Genomic DNA, 17353 nt, shown 5'->3' on the forward strand with positions numbered 1-17353 from the left:
AATTAAAAAAGAAATTCCAAGGAGCTTATCAAAGTATCAGTGATGTTGAGTCTGTAACTGAGAGACATGGACCCTCCTAAATCATTGAATGAGTGGTCACACAGCAAGCCACCTGATAGGACCAACAAATAATTATTTCATTCAACTACTTGCTCCCTCTAGTAAAAGTCTCTAACACACGTTGGGGGTGGTGGGGGTGGTGTAAAGTGCAGTAAAATGCTTGTGCGAGTTCTGTATGCAAGATGTTTATACATTGCCCCTAATCCCAAAGGGCCAGATTGGGAACTTTCTCCCATCAGTGAGCAGTTACTCGCAGTAGTCATCTCATTGACTTTAATGGGGCTGTCTGGCCCAAAGAGCTTTACAAATGTGTATATATGTATGAATCATTTCACCCACCTCTGAAATGCAGCCACTTCTGGAGAGGAAAATGAGAACCAGTGACTGGACAGGGATTTACGGTCTTTGATATTTTGTAGCTTAGCTGTTATGAATAGTTTCAGATGTGGAGGGAAACCAGTAGATTCTGGCTTTCTGTCTTGTTCTACCTAAAAGAAAATGCCTAATTGCCTTTTAGTTCACTTTTCAATCACAAATGCTGCTTGGCATCTTTTGGCAGAAAGTGAGAAGCAGTTTTCACTTCAGTAGAAACAGGCAGTTTCTTAAAAACAGCTGTGAAATTTGAAAAAAATAATGAGTGTCTGAAACTTGGGTGGGAGCAAACGAAATCTCACGTCTGCAAAAAAGTTTTGAAAGTTTCTTGAAACATAGGGAAAAATCTGTGAAAATTCCTTTTCTAAAATCTCAACAATAAATTTTGTTGAAAAATCAGAACTTGGTAAAAGTTGACCATCTCTGCTTTCTGGCTGAGATTTCCAAAGCCACCCACGTGGCTTGCTTTTAAAAGGAACTTGGTGTCCAAATACCTGAGATTTTGCAAAGTGAAAGCACAGAGTTTTGCCCAATGTCAACACCTCGAACAGCTTAGGTGAGCTAAGTGTGTGTGTCACATGAGTAGACTAGACATGTCTGTGAGAGAGGATGTTATTAAGATAAATTACAAGATGTAAAGGAGGCCTGGAGAGCAGAATGATGGGGAGCTGACAGAGACATCCCCAGGGTTGTTTAGTGTCATGAACTCTAAACTATTGCCTGTGTGGTGACATCACAGGCTGCTTGACTCCACACCCAGCTGTACACCTTACCAGGCACTGGAATAGGTTACTTTTTTATAAACAGGGTTATGGTGTTGCTCTTGGCAGGCTTGCAGGTTTCATAGCATGACTCAGCCAGGAATGAGTCTTAAATATACTCTAGATTGCAACAAGATAAACAAAGATTATTGGCTAATCATGCTGTTCCTGGTTCAGGTGAGGAGGTGTTATTCATTCTTTCTAAACATTTTCACAGCAGGATCTGACCAGGCAAAGGCAGCCAGTCAGGTATGCCAGGGTAAGGGAGTCGATGCTAACCCAAGGTAACCAATCTCTATTGCCACCACTTCCCCATGCCAGGATTCTGTTTGGTGCACACAGTAATACTCTGAGGTTCTCTCCTTTGGCTTGAATGCTTTGATCAGTTCTGGTCATCCATTGACCCACAATTTCGGGATGTAGCTCAGCAGGGACATCAGAAAGTGCCCACTTCTATATTTTAATCAAAGTCAGGAAAACACTTCATCCCAATTAGTGTGTGGGGGCTGAACGTTCCAAGAGAAAAAGGGTGGGGGGAGGAGAAGGGAAAATAATGAAGCGTGAGTGACAGAAAGGGGGGGAAAGACCCGGGGAATATAGGGTGATGGGGATGGATAACTATGGGGACTGTTAAGGTGATGCAGAGCTGTTCATCTTGCCCGTACTGCTTCGAAGCTGGCTCCATTTAGTAGTGCATGAAAGTGATAGCCTTGCAATGGGCTGTATGAAACAAACTGGTGATGTCACTCCAATTCTGCAGGCTCCTCTGTAAGCTCAGATTCACACACGCATAACAGCCCTCAAAGTGGGGCCGACTCCATTCAAAATGGCACATTAGGACAGCTATGCAGCATGTCCAAGGCACATGTGCTGGAATACACTGAGAAAACAAAAGGCTCTGGCTTCCCAGATATGGAGAGGTTTCAGTCCTAGGGCTCATTTACTCAGCTGGGCTGAAATCCTGGTCCCACTGAAGTCAGCTGAGCGGCGTTTCAGAAATGTACACTACTTTGTATACCTGCTGGAATAAGCCACAGATAGGAGCCTATGCAACTGGAAGCCTAGAGGCAGCTGTTTGGCTACTGTGTGATTCTAAACACTTTTCAGGTAATCCAGAGAGATGAAGCTAGCAGCACTCATCTGAATTTGGGACACTCTCCGGAAGTAAGTGGCTAGGACCCTATGACAGATGTGGTTATTTCATCTGCGCATCCCTTTCACACTGATAATATTTCAAGACTGGATTTTTTTAAAAGACATGTTCTAGTTCAAAAGGAATTATTTGGGGGCTGGTCTCTGGCCTGTGTTATTCATGAGGCCAGGCTAGATGATCACAATGGTCCCTTCTGGCCTTGAAATCTATCAATCTATTCGTCATTGTCATTTGTTACCCAATGTAACTCCATGCAAGTTACCAATGTAATGTAAATCAGAAATATTCTTGGTTTTGTTTGATTCACATGATGTCCAGTACGAGAGAGAGAGAACACCATGAAGTGGAAATTGCTTTTTAAAATGTAGGACACATAGCAGGCAATAGTCCAAATATCAGCTTGAGATTTTCCAGAGAGAAATGTAGCATGTCTGTTGGTCTGGGGCAGCAGGCAGCAGCGTATGGAGCGGCACCCAGGCAGCAGCAGCACAAAGGAAGTGGCCGGAGCCAACGAGCAGACAGTCTGCTGAGAGGTGCCGTCTGGGACTGCAGGAAGAGCAGGGCTGGGAGAGCAAGAGCAAGAGGGCTTGGGGACCAAATCGTCTGAGGAGGAGGAGGAGTAGAGGGCTGCAGGGCTGAGAAGGGGGGAGCAGGGGTCTGGATGGTGCCCCCACTTACAGGGCACTCCACAGCCTGGTAGGACAGCTCCTAGCAAGCAACAGTAACTTATATCTATGTGTGTGCACGTGTAACAAGGGGGCTTGCCCGTAGGGGTTGGAGGCCTGGGGCTAGCCAAATCTGATTCCTAAAGAGGCACACCTGGGTTCAGTCAGGTCATTCCCTATAAAAGGCAGCAGGGGCTGGACAGAAGGGCAGTATGTTGTGGGAAGTTCCCTGCAGAGAAGACCCTGATACCAGGGGGTTTGGAAGTCAGAGCTAGAGACTCAAGGCTCAGAGCAGGAAAGCCAGGGAGTCAGCTGAATTGGAGACTACTGGGAGTGAGCAGGCTCCAGCAGAAAGAGCTGGGCTGTGGGCTTTCCCTCCTGAGACGACAGGCAGGAAAAGCTTGGGAGGGTAAGACAGAGGGACTGTTGTAGAAATTTGAATTTTCTTTTGGAGCTTTATTTATTTATGTGACTAAACATGGACCCCGAGAAGGGGTGGTGAATGGACAAGGCAAGTCTGTGTGGAGTCTGGTTAAGAAGACCTTGAAGACTGGGAACCAGAGGCTGGGTGCTGCAGGGCGACCTCTGGCTGTAGGGGGGTCCTCAGGTCATGCTTTATTACAATATGGAACGGTGGGTCCTTCAAACAGACAATGCAGTTGGTGGGAGGCCGGAGTAAAATGTTTGGGAACCACTGGAATAAGCCAGCCCAGCTCAGGCTAAATGTTCCCATAACACAGTGAGAAATCCCTTCCCTGCCTGGAAATCCAGGCCAGGATTTAAGATACCTAGTATGATAACACTAACCATCTCCAGGTGAGTTTATTTAATCCTGAGTGAGCGACCCACAGGCTCTGTCTGTGTCCAGCAGCCTCAATGACAAATCCACTTCATCTTCATTATAACTCGCTCCTGTCTCCTCTTCCCCATGAGGGGCACAGCAGTGACAGTATGGATGGACAGTAAACTAACGGAAGACATTGCAGAGCTGGAGCCTAACATGGTGTGACTGCAGTAGCCACAAACAGGCTCTGAGAAATGGAGGCAATTCGAATGTAATGAATTTCCTGACCCTGTCTACTGCAGATAGGTAGGACCTGCGGTGGTGTTGCTTCAGCCAAAGATTTGCATCTGTCTGATAGGAATTACTAATATCCGTCACTCACGCTGCTTGCAGGTTCAAGTTGTGCTCAGCAAAAAAAATAGCTAGGAAGCCTGTCCTGGATATGGTCAGCGAAAGGAGGCAGATTGTAGACAATAGCAACCCATATGTGGCCCTAGGCATGTGCTGAACTCTGATGATACTAATCAGTGGTGCAGAGACAGAATCCCAGCCAATAACCCATTCTGCACCCGCTGGTAGGCCTGCATACAGTGCATGGTGTACATTATGCTCTCCTCACAGCCCACAGCGATACCAGTTGAAAGCACTGGTGGCTCTAAGGAGGGTTGCACCAGCAGAACACAGAGCACCATTTAGGTTTGGCCTGGCAGTGAGTGGTATGCAATGTGGTGCATGGGGTCCCAGCACCACGTAGGTTTGACCCAGCCATCCCTCATGACGGAGGGGCTGCCGAGCCAAAGTTGAGTGAGTGACATGGTGACCTAGTGCACGGGGTTGCAGTGCCATTCATGTTTGGTGCCTGCCACGCTAGTGCGGTGAGCGACAGGCCTGCCCTGGCTGTGCCCGGATCCCACTGTTGCTGCTGCTGACATCATCATGCTGGGTCCGAGGGGACCCATCAGGCCAGGAGCCTGGAGGTAGGAGTGGGGTTGGGGATAACACTCCCACTGGCAGTGGGCCAGAGCTCGGGGAGCGGTGGAACAGGAAGCAGCCCCCCAGCCACACATAGGGCACAGACCCCCCCCCATGCTCATGGGGAGGTCAGCGACCCCACTGGCCTGGGCACTCTCTGACCCAACATCCACCTACTGAGCCCCCCGCACCTTAGTATATTGTGCACCCATTGAAGCGGGAGCTTGCATCCGCCTCTGGGTTAAAGAGCTCTTTCCGTGCATGTCATTTCTGCTTTTAGTTTTTCTCTCTGTCACGTGTAAATAGAATAATGACCCGAAACGAACAAAACAACCCACCTCCATTTGCAACAAGGGAGATGGGGCAGCTGCCAGAGTTACTAATCCTCTGCAAACAGGAACTCAGCAGGCCAAGCTCTAGCAGTGAAAAAGATGCGCAGGGTGAACCTGCGAACCGTCCCACCCACCATTCACATAGAATCTGGGCACCAGGAGACAAGATGCCTAGTGCAGAAAATGTGCATTTGACATACACAGAAGTTATGTTATGTGCAGTAACAATCACCACCCCTGCGTAACGAGCAGGTCTGCTTCTATATGGATATAGTCAGCAGTATGGAATCAAAGCAGAGACTTTCAGCTCATAAACCAAAACCCTTCCTACTTGAGCTAACCAAGGAGGCCTCACTGCTTTATGACCACCCACTAGAGCAGTGGTTCCCAAACTTTAACAACCTGGGAACCCCTTTCACCAAAATGTCAAGTCTTGTGAACCCCCTCCTAAAAAAGAATATTTCCAGGGATTTTCTCCTTTATCTGAGTATAAATTATAAAAGCAGTGATCTTGGAAATATAAAATTTGTTTTTATGACATGCTTATTTATTATTAATTATTATTTATCATTACAGTATTTTTATTAAATTATGAAAATGGCAACACTCTTCCAAGATCTCACTTTCGTAGCTTGTATCACTTTGAATAAGCCTGTTATAAGACAAGGCTCCTATGTTTCATCAAGTATCAGATGTGAAACAGCATGAAGGTATCTAAGAAGCCAACTCAAAGAGTTCCTCTTATACAAGCATTCAGGTCTTGAGCAGTTCAAGCAAACAACACACGTTACAACAAAGCTTAAACTTGTTCTTCATAATAATTTTAAAAACAATACTAGCTGCCAATTTAATTTTAAAAACAGCAAAAAATATCCACCTCCCTTTCCATTTCTTATAAGGAGTCTTAAAGTTTAAATCTCCTCAGTGTGATAGATACGCTTGCTTTGATCTGCTTAGCTCTTGGAAGTCCAGGGGCTCCGGGCTCCTGGTCCCGTGCTGCCCAGGGTCCCTAAGGACAGCTCTGTCCACCATTAGGGAATTTTTTCCCGAGAACCCCCTGTAACATTTCGCAACCCCCCAGGGGTTCACGAACCCCAGTTTGGGAACCACTGCACTAGAGGGACACAAGATTGCATGCACTGAGCTAGGACTCTAAACGTGCCTCTCTCTCATTCTGGGGTGAATTGAATACTGTCCTCCTAGATCCTGCTAATATCAGCCTCACTGTTCGTTACTGTCAGTGTCAAACCAGAGAAGGGCAACAAAAATGATGAGGGGTATGGAATAGCTTCCATATGAGACTGGGACTGTTCACCTTGGAAAAGAGATGACTAAGAGGGGATATGATAGAGGTCTATACAATCATGACTGGTGTGGAGAAAATGAATAATGAAGGGTTATTTACCTCTTCACATAACACAAGAACTCAGGCTCACCCAATGAAATTAACAGGCAGCAGGTTTAAAAGAAACAAAAGGAAGTATTTCTTCATACAACGCACAGTCAACCTGTGGAACTTATTGCCAGAGGATGCTGTAAAGGCTAAGACTATAACAGGGTTCAAAAAAGAATGAGATAAGTTCATGGAGAATAGGTCCATCAATGGCTATTAGCTAAGATGGTCAGGAATGCATCCCCACGCTCTGGGTGTCCCTAAGCCTCTGATGGCCAGAAGCTGGGACTGGATGACATGGGATGGATCACCCACAAATTGCCATGTTCTGTTCATTCCCTCTGAAGCACTTGGCACTGGCCACTGGCCAGGATACTGGGCCAGATGGACCATTGGTCTGACCCAGTATGGCCATTCTTAGGTTCTTAACCACAACAATGCTGAACAAGGAAACTGAGATTCTACATACACTAGGGCTGGAATTTCCAGAAGGGCTCTGCACCTGCAACCACATTGTCCAAAGAACTCAGCATGTTCTGTGCATGTTTAGTGCTGAGTTCATTTGAAAATCTGGCCCCAGTTGTAGGTGATGACTGAGTACTTGGAAATCTGGACCTGCAGAAAAAGTATCTTTTCATTTTAAGCTCCCTTTGTGGCTCCTCCATAACCACAGCACTGCCTCCAGGGAGGACAGTATAATGGGGCCATGGCAGCCTGCCAATCCCTTAGCGGGTATGGTTTCAATAACTCTGCTTTCTAAGGCACAGGCTAACAGCCAGGAGCTCCTGAAATCGATCCAGACTCTTATTCCTGGGGGAATTTTGTGCCGCTGCATGTGCACAGAATTTATGTCCCCCACAGATTTCTTTGCTTCCCCACAGAAAAACGACTTTCTGACAGGGAAGCAAAGGGAAGCTGCAAGAGCAGTCATGTACCCCTCCCTCACAATGCAGGTACTTTGTTTCAATCACCTGGAGGGATTGGCAGAGAAGTAAATCACCGCAGGGCTGGAGATGCCTCAGCTGGTGGCTCCTACCCTGCGCCAGGATCAGCAGCTAGTCCCAGGTGAGCTGGAGGGAAAGGGGCTTCCTCTTCCCCTGCAAAGAGTGGCTGGGACTATGTCAGACCCACCCCCCAAAATCTCCCCCAGCTGCAGGAAGCTCAGCATCTTCCCCTGCTTCCTTCCCCTATCACTCCTCAGCCGCAGGGGGAGGGGTCACTGTATGGGGAGCTGCTCCCCCATCCATCCAACCCCCATCCATCTGGACCTCCCATACCTGCCTCCCACCAAACCTCATCCTGTACACCCAGACCCTCCAGCCCTCCATACCCAAACCCCACCCCACTGAACCTCAACCCCTGCATCTGGAGCCCCACTGCAACCAGACCCCCTTCCTCCAGACCACCACCTCTGCACCCAGAACACCCCACTGATCTCCTTGCACTCAAACCCCCACCCTGATAAGCCCCACCCTTCTTCATCCCCCTGAGCCTCCACATCCAGATCCCACCCCACTGACCCCCAGCTAGCTGCACCCCAAGCCCCACTCCCTCAGCACCCAGACTCTCCTGCTGAGACCCCACACCCAACCCCCCCGCTGAGCCCCAACCACCTTCACCTGGAAGCCTCTATAGAGTCCCATTGCCACTGCACCTGGAACCCCCCAACGAGCCTTTGTGCATCCAGATCTTCCCACACATAGACCCCCCACTGAGCTGCCAACACCCAGATTGTCCCACACAGAAGCCTCACACCCCACACCTGGATCCTCCCCACACTGAGTCCCTTCACACTTGGATCCTGCCTGGTTGAGCCTGCCTTCCCCACACCTGGTGCACTTGGCACAGAGGGGCAGGGCCCCAGGGGATTTCTGGGGCAGGCCCAGCCCTTGTGCTGTGTCAGGGTCGGGTGCAGCATCACCACTGAGTCCGTGTCGTGGGGGAGGGAAGGGGCTGAAGGGTGATCTCCCACCTTCATGCAGCCAGTAGCCTGTGCTCCCACTGCCATGCTGGAGTCTCCGCATTTATTTATTGACAAATAAAACCTGCAGAATTTTTAAATATTGTGTGCAGAATTTTTAATTTTTCAGTGCAGAATTTTTAATTTTTTGACACAGAATGCCTTCAGGAGTAGTCAGACTCTGCCATGGAATTCCTGTATTGCCTTGGACAAATCAGTGTTCTCTGCCTTAGTTTCTCCATCTGCCAGATGCGGGTGCTTAGCTGAGCTTCCTTGCAGGCTGTGGGTGAGCATTAATCCTGTGATGGTTCTGAGTGCACAGTACATGATACGTAACATAATGTGGCTGCCACTTTCTCTCCCCAGACCTTACTAGCATAATCAGTCTGTACATCATGGGAGCGTCTTGAGGCCCCAGCTGAGATCAGGTCTCTGTTGTGTAGGGTTACCATTCGTCCGGATTCTCCCAGACATGTCCGGCTTTTTTGAGTTAAAAATAGCGTCCGGGGGGAATTTGTAAATGTCCGGACTTCCCCCCCATGCAGAGCGCGCGCGGCTGACAGGGCAGCCGTCCGGATCCTGCCACTTGCACGGGGCTCTGGCAGCCAGAGCCCCTCCTCTGCTTCCCCCTCCTCTCCCCTGCAGCTTGAAATCACTCCCCTCCTCTCTCTCCCTCCCTCCCCCTCCCCCTCCCTGCATTCGCAGATCGCCGGCTGGCCGTTCGCATCGGGCCTCCGGCAGTCTGGAGCTCCTCCCCCTGCTCCTGCTCCCCCTCCCCTGCTGCCCAGCACGCCGCTCCGCAGCACTCTGAGCGGCATGGTAAGGGGGCCAGGGGGTCGGAGAAGGGGCAGAGAGGTTCTGGAGGGGGCAGTCAAGAGACAGGGAGCAGGGTTGGATGGGTCAGGAGTTCGGGGGGGGGGTCTGGCTGGGGGTGTGGATAAGGTTTTGGGCAGTCAGGGTACAGGTAGGGGGTAGGGTCCTACGGGGGCAGTTAGGGTGGGGGGGGTCTCAGGAGGGGGCAGTTAGGGGACAAGGAACAGGGAGGCTTAGGTAGGGGGTGGGGTTCTGGAGGGCAGTTAGGAGCAGGGGTCCCAGGAGGGGGCAGTCAGGGGACAAGGAGCGGGGAGGCTTAGATGGGGGTGGGGTCCTAGGGGGCAGTTAGTGGCAGGGGTCCCAGGAGGGGGCAGTCAGGGGACAAGGAGCAGGGGGGGGGGTTGGGGGTTCTGAGGGGGGCAGTCAGGGGGTGGGAAGTAGGAGGGAGTGGATGGGGGCGGGGCAGGGCGGGGGCGGGGTTTCCCCCCCCCCAGTGTCCTCTTTTTTGATTGTGGAAATATGGTAACCCTACTGTTGTGCTACGTGCTGTAGAAACATATGGTAAGAGGCAGTTCTTGTCCTGCAGAGCTTGCAGTCTAAACAGACAAAAGGAAGCAATGGTTCAGTAACTCACCCAAGTTCACAGGGGAGTGACAGAACCCAGATCTCCTGCTTTCTTGCATAGGAAATCATCTGCCAACTTCCTAACTGCTGCAGTGGCTACCACAGTGGGTATCAACAGAGAGTCCTTGCTGGTGTAACCAGGGGGCTATTTGCAGGGCACTCTCTGTGGGGGCAACTGTGAATTAGCTCCCCCTATCAGAAATAGCCTGAATCTGATGACCTGCCAGGCATGCTACAGGCCTTCTCTTTTTTGCTGGGCATTTGAAAAGGAGGGAGCATTATGAGGGCCATGAATTGTGGAGGGGAGGGTAATTTGAGCAGTTAGGCTGCCTGTTTAGCTGGTCGCATAAATCCACATAAACAAATAATAAAACAAAGCAGGTGTCCTCCTCAGAGGTGGTCAGGTGCCCCCCCTGCCCCCGGATCCTGGCTCTGCAGAGCCCCCAATCCCACTCACCTCCCCAGCCAGAGGAAGCGGGGGAGAGTCAGCCCTCCCTTGGGGAACTGGTTTGTCAGCCATCAGGCAGACACGTGGCTCTTAGAGTTGATGATGTAGATATAACATAAAGGTCAGGCAGTCTAATGATTCCTGCTGAATCAGAATGGGATTCCTATGAACAGGTGTGTGTGATGTGGCAATCCGACTGTTTTGCAGCTGATTAGAAAGGAGCCTTAGTGCTTGTACACACTAGCGCTTACTTCAGTATAACCACCGCCCCCAGGCCACCGTACGTTACACAGACCTCAGCGCCGGTGTGGACAGTGCTCTGCCAGTGGGAGAAGCTCTCCCGCTGCCATAGCTACCGCCGCATGGGGAGGTGGAGGAATTATGCTGAGGGGAGAGCTCTCTCCGGTCGGCATAGAGCGTCTGCACTAGCAGCGCTACAGCGGTGCAGCTACATCGGACAGCTGCTGTAGCAATTCTAATGTAGACCAGCTCTTAGTAATTTTCCTTTCTCAAGCTGATGCTCTTTCTGATCTCTGGTGGCCCTTTGCTGATGGCTTTTAACTCTCCATGGGGACAGGCCCTGACATAAGGCCTGTCCCAGCAGTGCCCTTGAGTGCATCCTCTGCTTGTCATGCTGGGTGATATTTCTGCTTTGGCCATGCACAGCTGATCTCTGGCGAGCAGCTTTTTGTCTAGCTGACCTGCAAGCAAGAGCCACTGTGCTTTGCTCTACACTAGACTGCACCCTTGACCAAGCTGATCATGAGCCTGGCCCCTGCTGACCCCGGCGTCAAGGAGACGGAATGGTGGTTGACAGCAACTTTCCATCTCTCCTCATGCAGCTCAGGCCCACCTGCTATTTTACCCAAAGCCTTTAAGAAGGCTAAGGCACTCAACTACATGCCTGAAAGCCGTGGGGCTGAGTCGTGTTTGACCTCACCCTGAAAGGACCATATCTCCTTCGGGTAAGGGCAGGCAAAGGCTGGCCACCTCACTCCCTGTGTGCTGTTGGCTGTGAAACTGTGGTGCCTTAGCGGCATCAGCCTGTGAGCCATTAGCCTGGGGGAACTTGGACTTGACTGACTTTCAGGGGGGGAATGAAGGGGAGCTACAATGTGATCTTCAGGAAGAAGGGCGTACTGTGGTTCTGAGTGGGTTTCCTTGGTGTTGGAATGGGATCCAGATTTATTTAAAAATAGGCCTGATCCCAAACCCTGGAACATCCACGATCCAGTTCCTGATCTGAATGTAACAGCTGCCTTCTATCACTCGAATAAGCTAAGCACCTAGACCCTTGTCCCTGAATACAGATTCTGAGGAGCCTGGAAAGGTGCTGCATCATAGATGGTACGTTTGGTCTGCACACTAGAAATCAGAGAGTGGCGAGACTGAGTCACCTTGTTCCCTGCAGGACTGATGGCGGTGCTGCCTTGTCTGGACGAGCCTGACATGAGCGGTGCTGACCAGGGCGAGGGTGACCAGATGTCCCAATTTTATAGGGACAGTCCTGATTTTGGGGTATTTTTCTTATATAGGTTCCTATTAACCCCCCCCCCCCTGTGTCCTGATTTTTCACATTTGCTGTCTGGTCACTCTAACTGGGGCTGTGCTCCGCAGTGGAACCTGTTTCCATCTCTGCGTGCAGGGGATATTTTCAGTGTATTCAGTATTTACATTTACAGGAGGGTACAAAGAGACTCATTCTCTAATGCAGGCCTGTGGGGGAGTGCGGCTGATTTTCTCACAGCCCTGCATTTACCTTGTGAGTTCTGGTTCCCTCCACAAGTCAGACTAACCCTTGGTCTGCCTGATGTCAGAGACATATCTAATTAAGCTGATTTTTTCCCAGCAATAGAGAGGTTTTCCAGAGACACCGAGCCTGATTCTTGACTATGAGTCATCATTTTCAGCAGCACCCTATGTGTAAAAAGCTACCTTTCTGACTTAGTTGTGAATTACACCGCTTTGTACAAGTGGAGATGAGAGCAGAGGGTGCAAAGCAGTTGGAACAGGCCCACAGTGTTCAATTTGCATGGGACGTACCTTTTAAGAAGGCTTATGCTCCCACAACACCCTAGACTTTATAGTCAGCCCTGCATGAGTGATGCATTTCTTCCTGTGCATTAAACTCAGCCCAACTCCCAAAATTTGCACCTGGATTTTGATGCCCTGCAAAGATCAAGGATCTTTTACTAATACCCACAGGCTGTGGGTTCATGGACGGAAAAGGAGGGTTCAGCAAAACCAGCTTCTAATAATGTAACCGCTCCTGCCCCTCCCTCTGGCACTGCACCCCAGAGTGAGCACTGGGCATGAGTGCAGCCCTGGCTTGTTCTGCTTGTGCCTTCTAGGCAGGAGGTGAAGCATTAGCAGCTTAGCCCCAGTGTCAGGAAGACTCTGTCTCTGTGCTCTGGATGGAGAGGAGAGGCCAGGGCCATTCACTTGTGCTGAAGCCCAGCACAGGGCCCTGTTCTGGCCTAAATCTGCCTAGAAGACTTTCCTCACAGCCCTGGACTTTTCCAGGCAAAGTGGGCACGGTCCCCTTGTCTAAATGCCTAGGTACTGCTGGGGCTAGTAACCCTGTGTAACAAATCCCTTAGACGACTCTGCTTGTCCCGAGCAGCCAGATCCCTTTAACCATTTAATCCTCCCAGCCTATCAGGCCAAACATCAGATCCAGCCCCAGGTTAAGAAGCGTAAAGTGTTTGGAGCTGACATTTTATCCCATGCCACTAGCACCCGCTGCAAACTCCAGCAAGTATCTTGGAAATGTCAGCTCAGGGAAAGCCAACAAAGAGCCGGAATGCCTCCTGTCTGGAGGATTCAGGAAGCAGAAAGAATGGAGAGGTGAGGCACAGCCTGACTTACATAACTACATACACTCCCTGGGACCACCTGAGTCAGCAGCTAAGGAGCCTCTTCTGGCCTGGTGACAATAGCCCTGTGGCTGTTGATTTCAGGGCAGCCACATCCACCAATGGGAATCTCCCAGGGGAATCCCAGCTTCAAGAGCAAGAGGATTTAGTGTTGGGAGTGTCAGAGGAGTTCTAGTGCGGGCCACCACGTCAGCATATATGGGCAGGCTGCTGGAAGTGAGGAGAGCTACATGCACAGATGATATACAGGGAGTCACAGGAACATTATTATCATTGCTTGCATTGGTTCATTGCTGCTTTGACACAGTTACTTGTGTTTGGCCCAATAAAGAATCTGTGGCTGAGACTGTGCCACAGTCTGCATTTGGCTGTTATCACAAACTCCCGGCTGAGGTAGCAGACCCTGCTCCCTGAAGTGGTGGTTGGTTTGGGAGGGGCTTCCAGCTCAAGCGGCTTACTTCACTGGTGCCCGAGTGAAAAAAAAAACCAGCCCACTGTCTCTTGCTCTCAGAAGAGCACATTCTTGCCTGGGGTGCTTGACCAGCCCATAGGTGGGTATGAGAGGCCAAGGTCTCTGTCACATGCCCTACAAAACCCTGTGTGAGTACCAGGGACAGTCACAATCAATGGGGAACAGGGGCTGCTTCTTCCAGGCACACCAGGGATGGGGCGTAAGTCCTCTCAAAGGGGTGGGGAGGAGTCAAAGCCCCAATACATTGTGTTCCCTGTGCATCAGCCCATGGGTGTCACAGGAGCAGCATGCACCAGGATGTGCATTACGTGCCATCCTCCTGTGCAGCAATTGGTTCACTGAGGCACAAACCTCCCCATGTTTCTCTGGGGGAAGCTGGGCTCTGCACAGCCCCTTACTCAGGGTTGTGTCTAAACAACATAATCAAGCCCCTAGGTTTTTTATATTTACTTGGCAACATTGGCCCTTAAGTACATGCATTGCAGCTCCCATGTACTGCCCCTGGAGCCAGCCAGGCACCCTTAGTGGTTAACATCTCAGGATGCAGAGACAGAGGAAATGTGGCAAGTCCCCTGCTCCTCACCTGGCCATTAAGTAACTTCTGGCCTCAGAAAGCTCTACCTTGGAATAGGAGCCCTTTATTGACTTGCTGTCATGGGGAGTCTGCAAATGAAGGAAACAAGCAAACATACTTCTTCCTGTTTGTAGCTGATGGTAACCATGCCTCGACCCTCCAGACGTGACCTGGGGACCATCCTGGTCAAGGGAGCTTTGAAACGAGACAAGAAGGGACCACAGAGAGGACAGACTTCTTTACACAGCATTCTGCTCCAGGAAGGAGAGAGAAATGTTTCTAGTGCCTCAGCATCTTCCAAGATGCTGGAAAGGCTCCCTGTGAGCATGCATGGGCTGACACTCTGGGTGGAGTGAAAGGAAACCAGCCCTGAACTATTTCATTGTGTGACACTGCACAGACTGCAACTCCAGTGTGCGAGAATCTCCGTGGGGAGTGCAGTTGTTTGGAGATAAACATGGTTCCTCTAGAGGAGGAATGATTCCACTGCATTCATGCCACTGAGCCATAGGACGAGAAATAAGTAATGAAATGCTGCTCTATACTCCCCCCAGGTGTGAACACAGCAGGATGCTGGGTCTGAGCTGTGATCCTGGGGCAGCCAGTCCTAAAGCAAGTCACTCCTCTGTTGTGCTGCAGTATAACAAATCACTGCACAGAGCATTCAGAAAGACAGAAGGAGGTTCTCAGCTTACCTTTGCCTTCGCAGCACAGTACTGGGAAGCACAGTCCGCCCTGCGAGAGCTGACAATGCACAGCTGGAGAATCTGTTGGCAAGTAAACACAGCGAAGTTTTAATCCAACTCTGCAGCTGTACAATGTGGCTGGCACGTACAGAGTTACTCAGCCAATCAGCCTACCCCCTGCCCCCCCCCCAACGGCAGTATCTTTACTTGCCATACAGTGCCTGCCTGACACACCCCTTTGGCATATCCTGCCCCGTCTGTTTATTAACAGGCAGGTCTCTTTCTGCTCCTGTGATGACGCTTCTCTGGAGTATGTCAGCTCACAATAGTCTCATTTGCAGAAGAAAACCCCACTATTTCCTTGACAGGTTTAAAATGAGATGTTTGTTTTCTTTGACTCTTGCTGTGTGTAAATGAGGTGGGTGAATGTAATGCATGCAACAGCGAGGGGCTAATCGCATCATGGGAACCCAGGCACGGTGCAGCCAAGGGACCTCACGGACCTGCCAATGCGCCTCTTTGCTAACCCACCAGCCTTGCTGGTCCCATGTTCAGAGTCCCTCCCACTCCCCAGAGCTCTGCCAGCTCACCTCTGTCCTGACCTGCAGGCTTCTCCCCCCCCCCCCCCCCACTGTGCTGTTCCCATTCTTGGTCCCATTCAGCAGACACTAATACTGCCAAATAGCTCACGTAGCACCTTTCTACGGGGCAGACTTGTGGCTGCCCGCAGTCCACTTTCCACTGTGAGCTCAGCACGCAGTGAAGTGCCAAGGGGCTTGGTACAAAAAGGGGACTTCGATTCAGGGTTGCAATTGCTAACCCTTCTCACTAGACATATAATCAGAGTTCAAATCAGTATCATTTATTGGTTATCAGTGAATTGGTTATTTATTATTGACAATTCATTAATGATCAATATTGTGAAGTGCTATGTAAGCACTAAGGATCTAATTCATCCCTGGGAGTAACTCCAGTGACTTCAATGCAATTACACCTGGGTGAATTTGGTTCTGAATATTATTGAGATCTCCTGACACTGGTAACACTCCCCACAAGAAATAGGTGTAGAGAGAACAACTCTATCCTTAAGAGAGCAGCTCCTTTCAGAGATGCTGGATGCAGACTACTGGCCGGACCAGGGCCACCCAAAGGCGGGGGCAAGTGGGGCAATTTACCTCAGGCCCCGGGCCCCGCAGGGTCCCCCACAAGAATGTCGGAGGCTCCCCCCGCCTCCACCTTTCCCCATCCCCCGGCGCCTCAGCGCGCCGCGTCCAGGAGCGGCCCCGGACACTGCTGCAGCGGCGTGGCTTGGGCGGGGCCTGAGGTCCTCCCGCTCGGAGTCGCGTGGTAAGGGGGCGGGGCTGTGAGCTCTGGTGGGCCGAGCGGCAGGAGCTCCTGGACGTGGCTCGCTGAGGCTCTGGGAGGCTGGGGTAAGCCCCTCTGAGCCGGGCATCCCCCGAGCCCAGCCCCCCCCCCCCCAGCCCTGACCCCCAGCTCCGAGCCCAGCCCCAGCTCAACCAGCTTAGCATGCTGGGCTGATGGCAAAGCTCAGGCCCATGAAAGGTTATTGGCTCAACAGCTCTAACGTGCTGGGACTGTGCCAAAGCACAGGCCCCTGTGGGTATGTTTGCACTGCAGTTAAAAACCCACAGCTGGCCTGGGGCAGCTGACTTGGGCTAAAGGGACTGTTTAATTCAGGTGTTCGTGTTCTGGCTCAAGCTGCAGTCCAGGCTCTAGGACCCTGTGAGGTGAGAGGGCCACAGAACTTGGCCTGCAGCCCAAGCCCCAATATCTATACAGCAATTAAACAGCCCCTTAGCCTAAGCCCCAAGAGCCCGAGTCAGCTGGCATGGGCCAGCCATGCATTTTTAATTGCCGTGTAGACTTACCCTGCCTGGTCACTGGCTCAGCACCTAGAGTTTGCTGGACTTATGTGAATGCCCAGAATTCGGCAAGGCCTCTGGATCAGCACCTCTATCTGACTGGGATGATGCCAAGACACAGGACAGTGGGAGATTGCTGGCTCAGCTCCTCAGTCTTGCTTGGCAAATGTCAAAGCAGGTGCATTTGTGAGCTCATTTGCCCAGGACCTCAGCTTGTGGTGTAGCGGGATATCCACTGTGCCAGCAGGGGTTCAGCACCTCTAGCTGCTGGGTGATGGGCAGGCACGGGCCCTTGTGAGGGTTATGGGTTCAGGGACAGAGAACCCTCCTGTGGCTTTGGATTTAGGCAAATTCTGATCTTTTACACTTTAGTTAATTTTATGCTGTACTTTGAAACTATAAAGCATTGTGTAAGCAGCAGCTATTGCTCCTCATCATTCATATTGAATGGTGATTAAACAATATTGCATGAGGAAACCCTCACACTAGTGACAAAACCAGAGCAAGTGGCAGCAGAGTCCTTCT

At 50.8% G+C, this 17353-nt stretch overlaps 1 protein-coding gene across 1 annotated transcript in view; it reads right to left on the reverse strand.

Annotated features, from left to right (window-relative positions):
• LOC135891196 (ectonucleoside triphosphate diphosphohydrolase 8-like) overlaps positions 1–15041 on the reverse strand; it is a 50984-nt gene extending 35943 nt beyond the window's left edge. The window contains exon 1 of the mRNA XM_065418685.1: positions 14955–15041. The gene's annotated coding sequence lies outside the window, so the exon portion shown is untranslated. The remainder of the gene's footprint in view (positions 1–14954) is intronic.
• Between the last annotated feature and the right edge of the window lie 2312 nt (positions 15042–17353).

Source organism: Emys orbicularis, chromosome 18 (assembly GCF_028017835.1).
Source record: "Emys orbicularis isolate rEmyOrb1 chromosome 18, rEmyOrb1.hap1, whole genome shotgun sequence".
In the NCBI taxonomy this organism is placed as follows: Eukaryota; Metazoa; Chordata; order Testudines; family Emydidae; genus Emys; species Emys orbicularis.